Genomic DNA, 14962 nt, shown 5'->3' on the forward strand with positions numbered 1-14962 from the left:
CCTGTGATGACCAGATTTTTAACTTTTTACCCCAATGCCATGGCATGGTAGTCCAGGGTGCCCCGCTTTCACAAGTATATGGCAACCATGATGCTCTTGCACAATGGCAAGGCATGGACAGGAATCACCCCTCACCTTCTGGACAGTGAAAGGCTGCCACCTATTTGGGATGTTTGGCTTTTATGGGACATCAAGGATGTCAGGAGTCTCATAGCTGAGCTGTGTCATGCTGTAGAAAGAGGCCAAGGCTTGGCAATGTCCAACGAAGGGAAAAATGTGGTGGAGATCTTCCAAAGTTTTAGCAGAGAGCTTCCAAGGTGGAGAATGACCAGCCATCAGGTGATTGCCCAGACTGCAGCAGAGCCCTGGCTCTGAGCTGGGCAGCGGGAGGGGAGAAGAAAGGACATGAAGAATGAGGGTCCAAAATAGGTAGCAAAATTCCACTGAAGTCAGTATTTACTAGTCTCTGTACAGTTGCCATTTGTGGTTCATAATTTGTTTATATGTGGATATAGAGAGAGATGACAGCAGGGGAAAGTGGAGGATTCAGGGGAGGCTTGCCAGAGCCCTGTTGGAAGGGGGCAAACGTTGTCTGGACTGTGCAGCATCACAGTGAATGGACCTGTCCTTGACGTTGGCCTTGCTTTGAGCAGGGACTTGGACCACAGGATTGCCAAAAAGTCTCTTCTGAGCTGTGGTGTTGTATCGTTTGGTGCTTCTGGAGGTTTTAATCGCACAAACAGGAGGTGAAATGTGAAGGTTCTTAGTTACGTCTCATTATTTTCTGGTTTTCGATTTAAATACTGAGGAATGTGTTAACAATTTTCAAGCTAAAGAATGTTTGTAAGAGCTGATGCTCATCAAGCAAACACCAGAGAAATTTGGCATAGTCTAAAACTGTGGCAGATAAATGAATTAAGCCCTTCACTGGTATCAGCTAACATCCACACTCGGTGCCAAAGGCTGAGAAAAATGTCTCGGTGACCATGCAGTTTCTGGAAGCGGTGGGCTAACACAGACACATCAGCAACACCCACTCCCTCTTCCAGCCTCTTCCCCAGCCCAGAGAAACGTGATTACAGTGTCTGACAACGCCGTAAAAATCAATAGCATTTGAGCTGGTTTTCAGTGTTGCACTGGCAGAGATGCACACCCAAGGTTATAGTGAACGTGTGAAGGGCAGTGGCAAGGGGGTTCTCCTAAGCAGCTGGATCTGGGGGTTGTTCTTACCCCTCCGGGTTCAGCCTGCTCCTCTCACTGTCAGTGTGTGGACACCATTGCTCAAACAGGCTGGGTTTGTCCACAGGGTCTGGGTGCATCTTTGGCCCATGCACATCCCTGCAGTCTGCTCCAGCCCCACTCCCAGACTCATCCCTTGTTTTCCTAGGGTAATATTACAGCCACATTCCAAGGTTTACTCCTGGCCCTGTTAGATTTAACTGGAAAACTATTTTTTAGACTCTAACCTCCTGCATGTCCATGATGGCTCACAGGGTTACTCAAAAAATTCTTTCCAAATGGTGGCTTGTTAGCAAATCCCCAAATAAATCAGGAATACCAGGGCAAGCCTTCTACCAGTCTCAGTGCATTATTTTATTAAAGAAACCTTTTTTTTTTTTTTTAATGTATATATTTTTGGCTCTTCTGTGCTATCCTGAATATTGTAGTATCCCATAAGGATAGCAAGGACTAGAACATTTGTGTTTTTTATTGAGTCCTGCTAATTATAAGAGAAACTCAAATGAGACATTAGCTGCAGAGTCAATCCAGCATCTGCCATGTGTGACTGTTTTCTGTTTTCTTCCTCCAATTACACCTTAGGTGAAGTTCAGCACCAGTGGCACTTGGAACTGGTGCCCCGTAGCACTAGTAAGAGTCTTCTTCATTTACCGCAGCAGACCCAAGGGCTCTGCTCAACGTTTCCATATGTGTTACAGCAGGACACTCAGGCGCTTTCCTGTCCTGGGCTCTGTTTCAGAAGAATTTCCCGAGTTGTTGCACCTCATCCGTCTGCCATCATTTGGTTTTCCTAGAGAAAAAAAAAAAAAAAATGTTGTGCTGGCATCCAGCTCCTCCAGCTGGTGGGGGAGAAGAGTGGTGGTTCTATACGCTGTGCTTTTGGGATGATATCTGGGAATCCAGCAGCATTCGAGGCTGCTGTCAGGACCATTAATCCGGGGTCACAGTTCAGTTAGTAAATTGGGTGTATTACCCAAGCTCTCATGGAAAGTGTGTTTGTTTTTGTGTTGTGTTTTTTTTTTTTTTCTTTTATTTTCTCTAAAGCAAAACAAAATTTGTGCTCTGCTTTTAATTAGTCCTCTGGTGTCCCTGCAGGATTAATTACTGCCGCCTTCACTTGTATCATCAAATGTTGTTTTTTGGACACAGCTTCTTTTTGCTTTTTTCTTTTCTTCCTTTTTTTTTTTTTTTTTTTTTTTTTTTTTTTTTGGTATAATTAGGAGACCAGGCATTAAAACAAGCTCTGTTTGGTGGTACTTAAAAATTACAGATCTGAAACCTCACCTAAATGGGTAGCTTACACCTGTCCTTTGAATACCAAAAACACCACTGCATGTTCAAATCTCATGGCTTTGGGATCACCAGCACATCAGTGTTTGAAATGCTGTGAATGTGTTAAAGTCCTTCTGAAACCAAGAGCAAAAGTGTATTTTTGTATTTTTGTTCTTCCGTGATGTGGCTCTTAGGAAAGAACTGTGGGTGCAAGGATGCGAAGGCTCCTTCCAGCTCTTGCTACTGCTGGTGGATGCTCTGTAGGTCCCCAGCCTTGTTTTTTGACTTAAGAGAAGGGCCGAGTGCCACCAACTGCATAATTCTATCAAGTGGTAAATTCAATTTATTGAGGGGGAGAGGCAGCAGCTCACAATAAGGCATGTTTTGGGCTTTAAAAATCTGCCTTGTGGGAATTGGGCAAGCTACCAGAAAGACAATAAAGGATTTATCTGGCAAAGCATGCCAAAGGAACGCTAAACACGCGAGCGGGAGAATTTATTGATACCAATGAAAAAGCTCATTAGCGTTAAAGTGCAGAGCAACTCTGTAAATGTACCTTTCAACTGTCCCAATAAAATCCCTGTACTCAGACGAGGGGAGCTGAGGCTTTGTTGCTGTGCTGTGCAGAATCTGCTAATCAGCTTTCCCAGAAAATTTCACACACAGAACGACTCCCCAAATGGAGTAGTTAGTCCTGTTTTACTAGCGTAGACAAATTCCACAAATAACCTCAACCTACTTCCTCTGTCGCTAGTCTGACAGTGATTCAGAGCTGTTCCTGCAGATGGTACCGTGGTGGTTCTTGTAGGCAGGTTTGTTCCCTTCCTCGCTTGTCACTGGTGGTCGATTATTTGTTCTTCTAGAAATCTGGGGCCCCGTAAGGGAGGTGGGAGCCAACAGGAAACCTGCAGCTCGCAGGGGTGCAGTGGAGATGAGGATTCACCACATTTTTAAGGAAAACATCCCAGTAGTAAAAATATTGCTCGTGCTCTCCTTTTTTTTCTATTTCTTTCTTTCTTTTTCCCTCCTCCCTACCTTGACCCTTTTCTTTTTTTTTCTTGCCTTGATTATAGGGCTATCTGTCAACTTGTAGCAATGAGAAGATTGAATAAGTTATGCTGCCCCAGCAGATTTAATGAGATAATTATCTGTTTTGCTATTTGTGTTCAGAAGAAATAATGTGCTAATAGGAGCTGCAGTCAGGGCTGATTTGTTAATGTCCTGCTTAAATACCAGCCGGTGGCCCAGTGGCTCAGCAAAGTGGCCTCAGCAGCTGTTCTAAATGGTGCTCTTCGTTTGGGAGGTAAATATTTTGAGGCTTCAAGCATCCCGTGTAAGAATTCTTATTAAGGTCAATGGAAATCTTTCTGTTACTTTCTCTAACTCCAAGCCAGGTTTGAAGCACCGAGGCGGGGAGTTGTGGTGTGGGCTGAGCTTTCCGAAAACCAAGAACTGCTGGTACCAGAATTTTAATTTCAGGCCACTGCTAAATGGAAGTAGGTCCAAGTTTCCATGCCCTACAAAATGCTGCATGCCAAATGCAGGCAGAAGTGGCGAGGATGTGTTTGAAGCTTGGGACAGCTAGGTAAATTGCCATAAAATCAGCTGAACCGATCAGGGAGAGGGCACTTTTTAATTAATTCATATTTGAATACAAATTCTCGATGTCTGAACTGTCAGTAATCTCCATCCAAATTAACTGCTCAAAATTCATGACTGTCTAAAATAGCCTCGCACATGCCAGGTATGTAGATCAGCTGTGCAAACTCTCTCTGGGGAGAAGCCCAGATAAAAATAAAGTTATTATTTCCGCCACGGAGGGGGACGATGACAAAGGCAGGAGGTTGTTCACCAGGTGCTGGGAGGCTTTGAATCCTGCCCAGCCCCCTTTGTATCCAGCGCTGCTGGCTCAAAGTGGTCCAAAGTGCTCAATTTTTGGGTCCTGGTGTGTTTCCTCGTGTCCAGCCACACCTGGAGTGGAGCAGAGCATCATGCAGGGCACGGGTAGGACCTCATGAAGTGTGGCCCCCTCCCCAAACCAGGCTTTGAAAGGTGAATTCCCGGTTCCAGGAGATGCCACGGGAGTTTTGGCACGGATTTTAGGATTCCTCCCCTGCCTCCTCCATCCTTTTGAAATGCTTATGAGTTCCCACTCATGTTTAGGCAACTAGTCATCCCAGGCTCTTAAAGGAAGAAAGATCTGGGGAACAGGTATAGGGAGGAGAGGGGGACAAGGGGTGGGCACGTTTCTTTGTCTCTGCACACCCCCAGCTCCCAAATGGTGTCTGGCGACAGCATCCACGTAAGGCTTGCTCAGGCTGTTCTCCCCTTTGGTGGCAGGTGGAGACTTTTCTAACTAACCACTGTCATCACAGAGGACCTCACTACCATCAAGACACTGTACTCTCTTTCTAGCTTCTTTCCCTGTAGGCTTCCCCCCTCCCCTTGGATGACAGCTGAGAACTAAACTGAGCCAGGAGCTGCTACACCACTCACCTGCATGGGGAAAAAGGCAGAACCCAAAAACCATCCCATCCCAGCCTCGCCAGGCACCCCATGGTCCCTGCTGAGTGCCCATCCCATCCAAAACCTGCCTTCCCCATCTCCTCCTGTGCTGAAATGCAGCCACATGGCCAAGATGTGGGTTTTTTTCCTGTCCCTGGGAGCTGTGCATTGCCAGCCCAGTGCTCACTGGCTCGCTCAGCACCCCTGGGCACCCAGCAGGGCCATCCTTCAATGCTAATCCCTGGTTTGTGTGAACGCCTCCATTCAAATTAGCAGGACTTTCTTCTGAGTGAGGATTAGTCAGAGGGGCATCACGGGCTTTAAAACCTCCTTTTACAGAGCAACTGCAGCTTTTGAATGTATGTGATTCACAGACACTGGACTGAGGGGAGAAATATTTTGTGAAAACTCTTCCTTTTTTTTTGCAAGGGAGAAATCGGGGGAAAAGGTTATTGCTCGGATAATTATTATTATTTGTTTTTTTGTTGTTGTTGTTGTTACTACTTGCTGCTCTTTGTACACTAGCCAATGCAAACAGCATTCATGTTACCAACGAGACTTTTGAACAGCCCAGCTCTCTTTTTTGCTGTTGTTAATATACTGAGGATTTGGGGGGATTTTAAATGCCTCTGCCTTTCAGGATTATTTCTACAAAAGCAATTAAGAACTGTATTTTGACAGCAGAAAGCTTATAAAAACCTAGAGAAAAAAAAATATTAAAGCACCTGAAACTGAATAGCTGTAAAATGAATGCACCTCTGCTACCATATCTGAAACCCGTGCAGCGATCATGAGCAGCATGAAGGAAGAAGGCCCATCTCCCTCCCTGCTGGACACCTCACATCAGCCCACACGGAGCGGATGCTGCCCTGCCCGAGGAGGAAGGTGTGGGACGTGGCTGCCCCAGCACCGCCATGGGCAGTCGGCCAAACTGGGTGAAGCCGCAGCAAGTTTCTCGCTGCACTTTTCTGTTTTGCCGAATTTCAACGTCAAGGAAAACGTGGGTCACTTTAAAAGCATTGGCAGACAACTGTTTCTAACCCAAAGGATTATGGGTTTTAGCACAATGAACTGTACTTCTTCAGGGAGGATCAACTTTGATTTTTTTTTTTTCCACACGTCTTTATTTACATGTGGCTATATTTTCATTGATACAGAATAAAAAGTGCATTTTATTGACCTTGTCTTCTTGTGTTTCTGCTTCTCATGGGCTCTGGCACCACAAAAGCAAGAGCTCCAGTTTTCCTGGCCAAAGCAGAACGTGGTTTGTTGGGGTTAATGAGCAAAATGCAATCTTATTTTTAGGAGGCTTGGGGGTGGGGGGGGTGACACATAGATCTGTTAGAAGAGAGTTTGAGTATGGAACAAGAGGTACAATGCTTGGCCTTCCTCCTCACTAGACTGAAGGCAATAGGAAATAAATCAAACTGAGCTGGGCACAGATCTCATCCGTAAAATTTTGTAGCATTTAATTCTCCCACCACCACCATAGCAAACTGGGAGGAAGAGTGAATACTTTATCTAGATGGATAACAACTATTTTCTTGTAGCCTTTTGCTCATAAAATATCCCATTAAGATTAGGGTAAATGCATAACTTTGCTATGTTAACTCCATGCCAAATGAAAAATGGAGGTAGGGAGGAAAGGATAGAGGCAGTGTTTCTCTTGGAAATGGCATGTTCCAAGGACTTCGGAGACATCCGAAGAATAAGAAACACATCTCTGTGTTTCTTACCTCATCAGCTTTGTCACAAGTGGTGGTCCCCGTAGGGCCACTTGTGACAAGGTGCCAGGGATAGTTCTGACACAGCATTGCTCATGTGTTCTTGAAACCACGGCTGCTTTGGCACTCTTCAGCCTGGAGAATGAGGCAAGTGGAAATCAGTGGAGATTTTTTTTCTGTTCCCTGCAATGGCTTTGACCCAGATCCTACAGGCTTTGCCTCAGCCAGGGACAATACCAGGGTGTGAGAGGGGAGATTTTGGCTGTGACAGACAGTGGAAGGGATTCAGTCTGAGGGTAAAGCACCCAAGTCTAGCTGTCCACAGGTTTTGTCGTCCATATGAACAATCTCTCTGGGGAGAAAATGGTTCCTCTTTATGATGAAAAACACCCGTTGCTGACCTTTTCTCTTTTCCTTGACACGCTGAGCTTAGTCTGAGCATTCTCAGCTGTGCCAACAAGACCAAAGCTCAGCATAAGAGAGAGAGGACAGCCTGCGACCTCCATGGCAGGCTCTGTGGGAGAGGCCATAATTTTCTTCGCTGAAAAATGATGGAACCCGCTCCCGCTGCTCGTCTTTTGTTGTAATTAGGGCTGGCTCTCACCAGATGGGAAGCTGGCAGCGGCAGAGCAGTGGCATTTCCAAGTGGGTGTTTGGGACTGTGTCGAGGGCGTGCTTCCCAGCCCCAGGAACAGGGAGCTGCCAGGAGATGAGGGGAGAGCTGATGTCTTTGCAGGAGCTTGTTTGTTTGTCTGACGGCACTGGTTGCTCATGCAGCTGTGCCTGGGCAGGCAGCTTCTGTCCTTATCTCTGGGGCTGGTCCTCACCAGCATCCCAGTCTCCTTGCACCCCAGACAGGGCTCAGTGTAAACCCTACAAGCAGCAAGGATGCAGGATAAGACCTGGGCTCAGTCCCCAGCACTGCTGAGACCCAGGGGAGATGAAGCACCCAAGTCGCTTAGCAGATTGATTTACCTGTGCTTATTACCTCTGCCAAAACGAGCCCTGGGAGCCAGGGAAACAAGTTAATATATATGCACATCTCATTTGCTTTGCGCACGCACCATTCAGCACACTGGGCTGAAGATTTATTCTCCAGGGCTGTTGTTCCCAGTAATTTAGGATCCAGCTATAAAAAATGCGTGCAAGCAACAGGGGCCAGGAGCACAGGGCAGGGATCGAGGCTCAGCGCAGCCTGGCTCCTTCAGCACACACCAGCACACACTTTGACAGGCTGCTTCTTACAAATCTTCTGCTATAATTTGTCCACTGTGATGTTATGTGGAAGGGACCGAGGCTAAAATGATCGTCTTACACCTCTGGTTAGGCAAAGTAATGAAGACAGAGTGAGCAAGCTCTTTAATGCTGGAAATCCTTCAGCGGCTAACTTTGCTGCATGGAAATAAAACATCTGCTCCCTTCAGAGCACAAATTGTGCCAGGCTTCAAAAGCTATCCGAGTGTGTTAAGTGGAAGCTTAGAAAATGGATAAAGAGAGGTATGCCACTGATGTCAGCTACTGTGGAGGCCAGCTCAATGACTGCCTGCAGGTGGAGCGTGCAAAGCATTTGGGCAACGTGGGGCAAAGATGTTGAAAAAGCCACACTGAGCTTGCACAGAGCAATAAGCCTCTGCAAACACCTCTGTGGCAGCACTGCTGAGTGCTTTTCACTGCCAGCACCAGCAGCTGCTCAGCAGCCTCTGCCACGACTTTCTGGAGGTGCCCTTCTGCCCTTGGTTAGGCAGAAAGACAGAGAAAAGTCCTGATTGCCCAGCCCAGATGTGGGAGATGGAGCTTTGCTTTTCAAACCACTCATCAATGACTTCTATTCATAACCACTTCTCTTTGAAGGCTGCCAAACAAGCAAGTAGAAATATATACTTATGGAATTAAACATCAATAAATTGTGCTATATAAAGAATTAGTAAATAAAGACACTAGCAAAATATCTGCAATAATAACTTCTATGCCATCAAAAATGGACATGCAGAATCCTGCAGGTGAAATGGAAAGTAGTTAAGAGACATCACACAGGTCCCTCAAGAGCAACATATCCACTATATATATATATATATATATATATATATATACACATACACACACTATATATATATATACATACATTATATATAGAGAATATATATATATTATCTCCATCCAGGCTCCTGCAGGCTCGGCTCCCTCCGAACAGCTCCCACCACTGACAGCAGGACTTTTAAATATCCATAAGAGACAGATATTTAAAGAGATCCCAAACCTGAACTCTCTTGAGAAATCTGATTGCTTCAGATTTTCAGAGGGTCTAAAATAAGGATGACGGTACCTGAAACCAGGCAGACTGCTGCTTCAGGAAGGCTCATCTCTTGCTCGCAGGAAGGAAAAGCAACCTTAGGAGACACCAGCAATTTATGGAGCAGCGCACAGAAACCCACCACCAAAATGACCTATGCTTACCTCGGGCCAAAGCTGGCCATGTTACCCTGGTGCTGTGCTGGAAGTAGCACGTCCTGGTTCTTGGCCATGCACCTTAATTTAGCTGCAGAGCTGCCTGTTCTGGCCAGATCACATTTGGACTGGTGCTGGTGGTACCCATTTAGCTCCGTACCACCCCCAGCTGCCTGTTCCCAGAAGGGTGGCACAGCAAGTCCCAGTCCACTGGCTTTTTTTCTGTTCAGACGGCCTGGATAAGCCAAGGAGGCCTTATGGAGACAGAGATTGCTTCTACTCTAACTGCTCTGAATAAACTCAGTGATGATTCAGAGTATCCGAACATGTTCTCTTTTAGGAGCTCTTTCCCACTGCACTAGCCAAAACAGTGTTGGCAGTGATTTCAGGCATTTCGGGTGTTACAAACAGCTGTGTATTCACATAAACCCAAATCCAGGCAATTTGCATAAGACTGGTTGCTGGGTGCTAGAGGTGAACCACCACTGGGCTGGCTGGGAAAGCCAGGACTAGTAACAACCTGCATCTGTTGTAAATAACTTTCCCAAAAGGGCAGATAAGTGCCCAACTCTCACTAACTTTGAAAGCTTCCCAAGTGGCATAGATATCTGCAGGGAATTGGCAGTTTATGCAGAGCACATGAAAGCTTTGTTTCTCATTAGACCAGCCCAACTTAAATTGTTATTTTAAAATACATTTCCCCTGAAAGGGTTAGAAAGTAAAGTCTGTGGCAGGCTAGACATTGCAGCAAAGGGTCTGCATGTCGCCTTTCCTATTGGCATGGTAGAAAGCACGGCTGCATCAGCTGGAAACTGGCCACTGAGCCATCGAGGTGCCCTTCCTGATAACCAGCAAAGCGTGTCCCACCTGAGTAAAACCACCACAAGGGCACGTGAAGAGCCCTCAAGGGCAGGGGCGGGCAGCACATCACCAGGCGTTTTTGAAACATCTCTGGAGCAAAGCCTGGTGTGTGCTCTGTGGGAGCTGCCGTTGATTGGCAGGAAGATGGACTGGCCGCTTTAATAAACCTCTTCCATCTCTCGCCTCTGTAATTCTGTGACATTTTCTCCAGGAAAGTAACGTGCTTCCAAATTAATCTGATTGCAGTGGAGCGGCCTGTCGCCAGCCCCTGGAGAGAGCAGGGCTTCGCTGGCAGTGGAGGAGGAGGGCGATGGTGCAGCCCAGCAGACAGCAGGGGAGAGCACTGCCCCATGGCACGGGGACCCTCTGAGAGGCCACCAGGTCTGCTATAAATTAACAGGGAATGAGGAAAGGATGGGGAAGGAGATAAACTGAATCAAGTTATTGCCAGATAGGTAAATAAAGTGTGGGCAAGAAACAAAGGGAGATGAGAAGTGGATGGACAGACTCGATGGATTAATCAATCTTGCCATCTGCTTGAAAGCAGACATCAGGCTGACAGTGCTAATCAGTGACACAGACACTACTCGAAGAGCAGCACACCGGTGTGCAAGATCTATGGCTGCAGCACAGAGGCTATTCCACACAGGAGGAGAATTTCACAGCATTTGTCTGCTTTTCAGGTATTTATGTGTTGTAACACCCAAAAATGCAGCTCCGCCACGCCACAACTTGGCAGCACCCTGCAGCAGAGACAGAAGGTACCCATGGGACCTGCTGTGGAGAGCTGGATGGACACAGCACCACTGCCTGGCCGCTTTTATCACATTTATTCCAGCCATTTGCTGAGATGGGAATTGAAGAAGCATAATTCCGTCCTTGTCATCCAGTTTCTTATATTCTTCCATTCAGATATTATAAATTACTGGATTCTCTTGGGATTGCAGAGAATATTCATTAGAAATAATTTTCCACTGAAACAGAACAGTGAAAAATGTCATCCCAAGGTTTCATTGGTGGGGGAAGGTCAAAGGGTTTGGAAAAATCCACAGCCTCTCAGAAGTAGCTCAGCCTGCTGTGATTTTCCAAACTTTCTCAGAAGGGCTCTGCTTCGTGCTCAGGACACCAAACTTCCTTCTCCAGCAGCAGTTTTTTGAACTGGGATCCTGGGATCAATGGGTATAAGCAGACACTTTGAATCCCATTTCTGGTTGACGATCTGATAACACAGAAACATTTCATTTATCTGAAATGCCCCCATCCTCCTTATCTTCTATTTACTTTGTGAAGCAGAGCCAGGAGCTGCAGTGGTTTCCTCCAGCCAATAGATCACCCGCCCGTTGTCTTTCCCCTTCTTTCTAAAGATTAAAAAAATGCTACACCAGTCTTGCAGTGTAATTTTTTAACTGCAAATATAATCAGCTTTTCTGAGTGAAAAATGAAAAATTTTTCCAAGACATGTGCCATCTTCTGCATCCCAGTAAGAGAAAAGGACTGGCCCAGTGTAGACCCATTCCTAACAAACCTACAGCTTTAAAAGGTAGGGAAATTTCATCCAGGGAGTGAATGAAGGTGTTACAGCTTTACAGACTCGATTTTTCCTTAGTAGGCTGATGTTCCTCTACCTTCCCTTTTCCCTTTCTCTTTTCTTCCTCTCTTCCTTTCCCTTTCCCTTTCCCTTTCCCATTTTTTTTTTTTTTTTTTTTTTTTCTTTTTCCCTTTTCCTTTTCTTTATGCTTTGAGCTCCATCAAGAAATGCAGTCCTTTGTTCTGGTCTGTTTGACCTGCAGTTTCGAGGTTCACTTTTCATTTTGGCCAGACGCCTTTCTAACTGTATCAGAAAGAGGAAAAAAAAAAAAAAAAAGAGGGAACCCAAGGTATCAGTATTGATCGTGACAGTAAATATACATTAGTAGTCTAGCACACTCTGTATTTCCAGATAAGCTTGTTTAAAACAATGAAAACAAAAGAAAACAAACAAAAAAATCCCAACCTGTTAGAACTTGACAGAACTAACCCCTCACCCTATGGTATTTGCTAATGAACTCCATGCAGTGAAAAATGTGTAAGAATGTTTTATGTCGCTTTTTGGGGAGGGTGATGAATTATTACCAAGTAATGTAATAAGCAAGCCTGAAAATGGGTTGTGGTGGGTGGTAGCTTTTTATTATTTTTTTTTCCTGCTAAATCATACCATAAATGTTTCCCTCAGCAGGTGCAGACGCACATCATTTCTTTCGGGATTTTATAACCATGACAACCAGTTTTAAAGGAACCTTTTCAGTTTCCACAGTTTAAATTAGAAGTGCATCAAAAAGGAGGATTGTAAAATGAGCAGAAGTAAGCTACTATTCCCACATCTTCTTAAGAAGAGTAGAGGGTTACAGTTTTGCCTTTGTTATTATATACAAATATGATGCAATGTAAAATAAAGCTTCTGTACCAACTTTTACTTTAAAAATCATTTTAAAAGCAAAGTTTGTTCCCTTGCTAAAAAGCATTCATTTTAAAGATGATGAAATTAAATCTTCCTCATTTTAACTCATGTTAGATTTAATGATACTGTAATTTATAATGAGTAAAGTATGTTGACATTTAATGCATATGACTTCTTTGAAGTTACATTCTTTTAGTACAGATGAATTTTGATGAGTTTTACCAAAAGGGTTGAAAGAGTTTAGGCAAGCTAAAAATAACTCAGGAGCAAGTTTAATCTGGGTTAGACATGGTTCCTTTTATCTTACATTGAAATCTCATTAACAGCAAGGTGCAGAGAACCTTTCAGTGCTTTCAAATACTTAAAAAATCGATGTCAAGCTCTGGGCTGGAGTCACAAAGAGGGGCCAGTACCTACATCCATCGTGCTGCCAGTGCTATCATCCCCACAACCTGCTGAGCTGGGGCTTTATCCCAAAAGGCTCCCCTGGGCTCCCATTTCTTTTTCAGGCCATGTCCAGCTCCACCTCAGGCTCATCAGCCCTGACCCAGCACTGCTCATAACACTGGTCTTGCTCATTTGAATCCAAAGAACCAAGGCAACGGGAAAAGAGAAGTGTGCACCACCCAAACAAAGGGACAAGATGGAGAGTGCCCTCAAACACAACCCCCAAAAGAAGCTAAATCAATATTACTAACATGAAATTATCAGGAGTCTGGCTCAAAAATCATCTTGTGTTTGTCTTTGTTGTTGGTGGTTTTTTAATCTGAAAATATAATTCTTACATCTTGTCTCTGTTTGCTGATCCCACAGCTTTGAGAGCCACAATGGCACCACCTCATCTTCTGATCCATTTGAGGGGTTGGTATTAGGGTGAGACGAACCAGCCAGGGTGTCTCTGTTGATGACATGAGATGAGAAATGATTGCTCTAATTTATGCTGATGCCTGAGAGCAGAGGAAGGGGAAAGAGAACAGCTTTTGGGGTGAAAAAATAGGCAAGATAATTGAAGATTTTAAATTTAAATTCCACACCTTGGAACCAGCTTTTGACACACAGGAATAAAGAGGAGAGATGGGGCTTAATCTAGCCCAAAGAACTGCTGAGGCTGAGGGTTACAGAAACTAATAATTTTGTATTACTATGACTATTATTATGTAAAATTTCTTGACACCTGGCAGATGTAAGACCATTAGACCCTACAGCCATAGGAACATATCAGAGCCATCACTTATATCTTTTTATTGCAATTGTGTGGCTCACCAACCCTTGAGAATAACATGCCAACTTGCACATGACGTTACAATGTCAAACCGCTGCGTGTTCCTCCTTTGTACCTGCAAGGACTGCAGGGCAAACCTGGCTCATGATTTCTGACCAGGCAGTGCTAACGCTGCTGGCTGCTGAGCAGTGAGACCGAACCTGGTGTTCTGTGAGCACCTTGGGCTTCATTGCTTTTTAAACATGGATTTAATCTGGTTATAGTATGTATGTGTGTGTGAGAGGGACTCTGACTACATTTATATTGCAACATAGGCTGCGTTCTCAAAGTCCAGCTGAGTTATCAGCTCACTGCTGATGCCTTGTTGCTCTCTGGCAATGCTGCGTCCTCACTTGCTGCCAGAGCCACGCTCTGGGTGCAGCATCAAACATGCAAAATGCTGGAAAGCCAGGACGCCTCTCTTGCCCCAGAGAGTCAATCACTCCTTTAGTAAGCTGAAATAAATTAGGAGAAATTTCTTCTCAAAAAAAAACTAGTCAGGCATTGGGACGGGTTGCCCAGGGAGGTGGTGGAGTTACTGAACCTGGGGGTGTTCAAGGAAAGGTTGGACATGGTGCCTGGGGACATGGTTTAGTGGGTGACAGTAGCATTAGGGGGATGCTTGGACCTGATGATCTTGGGGGTCTTTTCCAACCTTAATGCTTCCGTGATTGTATGATAAATACAACAAAGGGAAATATGCCCATTTCCATTCATTTAATAGCAAGTCAACTATGCAGTGTCTCTAATTAGCACTCACAGCTGGCCATAGCTGAGTTGCTGGGAAATGTTCAGTGGCCTGCAGGTATTTTGCCATTCTCCCCTTTCATCAATTGTGCTCTCAGCCACAAATGCTTCTGCTCTTGACTGTGGTTACTTGAGCTGAAGAGCCAGCTGCTGCCGAGTGGTCTTTGGATGGGGACAGCAGATTTTTCATTACCTGGGTGAAGAGAACAAAAAAGTGGGCAGAACACAATGAGCAGCTTTCGGAGACTTGCCTAACCTTTGTGAAATTGAGAAAGAGGAATTGGCGTGGGGGACAATTTAAATTCCTTCCCGGTGTTACCTAGGTCTGATTTAATAAGGGCTAAGAAAATGCTGTGTGTTATTTTCAAGCAGGAGCGAGTGCATGACACTTACTGTTTAGAACAGAGCCTTGTAGAGAGAGAACCATAACATTTCAGTACAAATCACAGAATACACACACCCCTATATAAG

The sequence above is a fragment of the Aythya ferina genome (genome assembly GCF_964211825.1).
Source record: "Aythya ferina genome assembly, chromosome: 5".
In the NCBI taxonomy this organism is placed as follows: domain Eukaryota; kingdom Metazoa; phylum Chordata; class Aves; order Anseriformes; family Anatidae; genus Aythya; species Aythya ferina.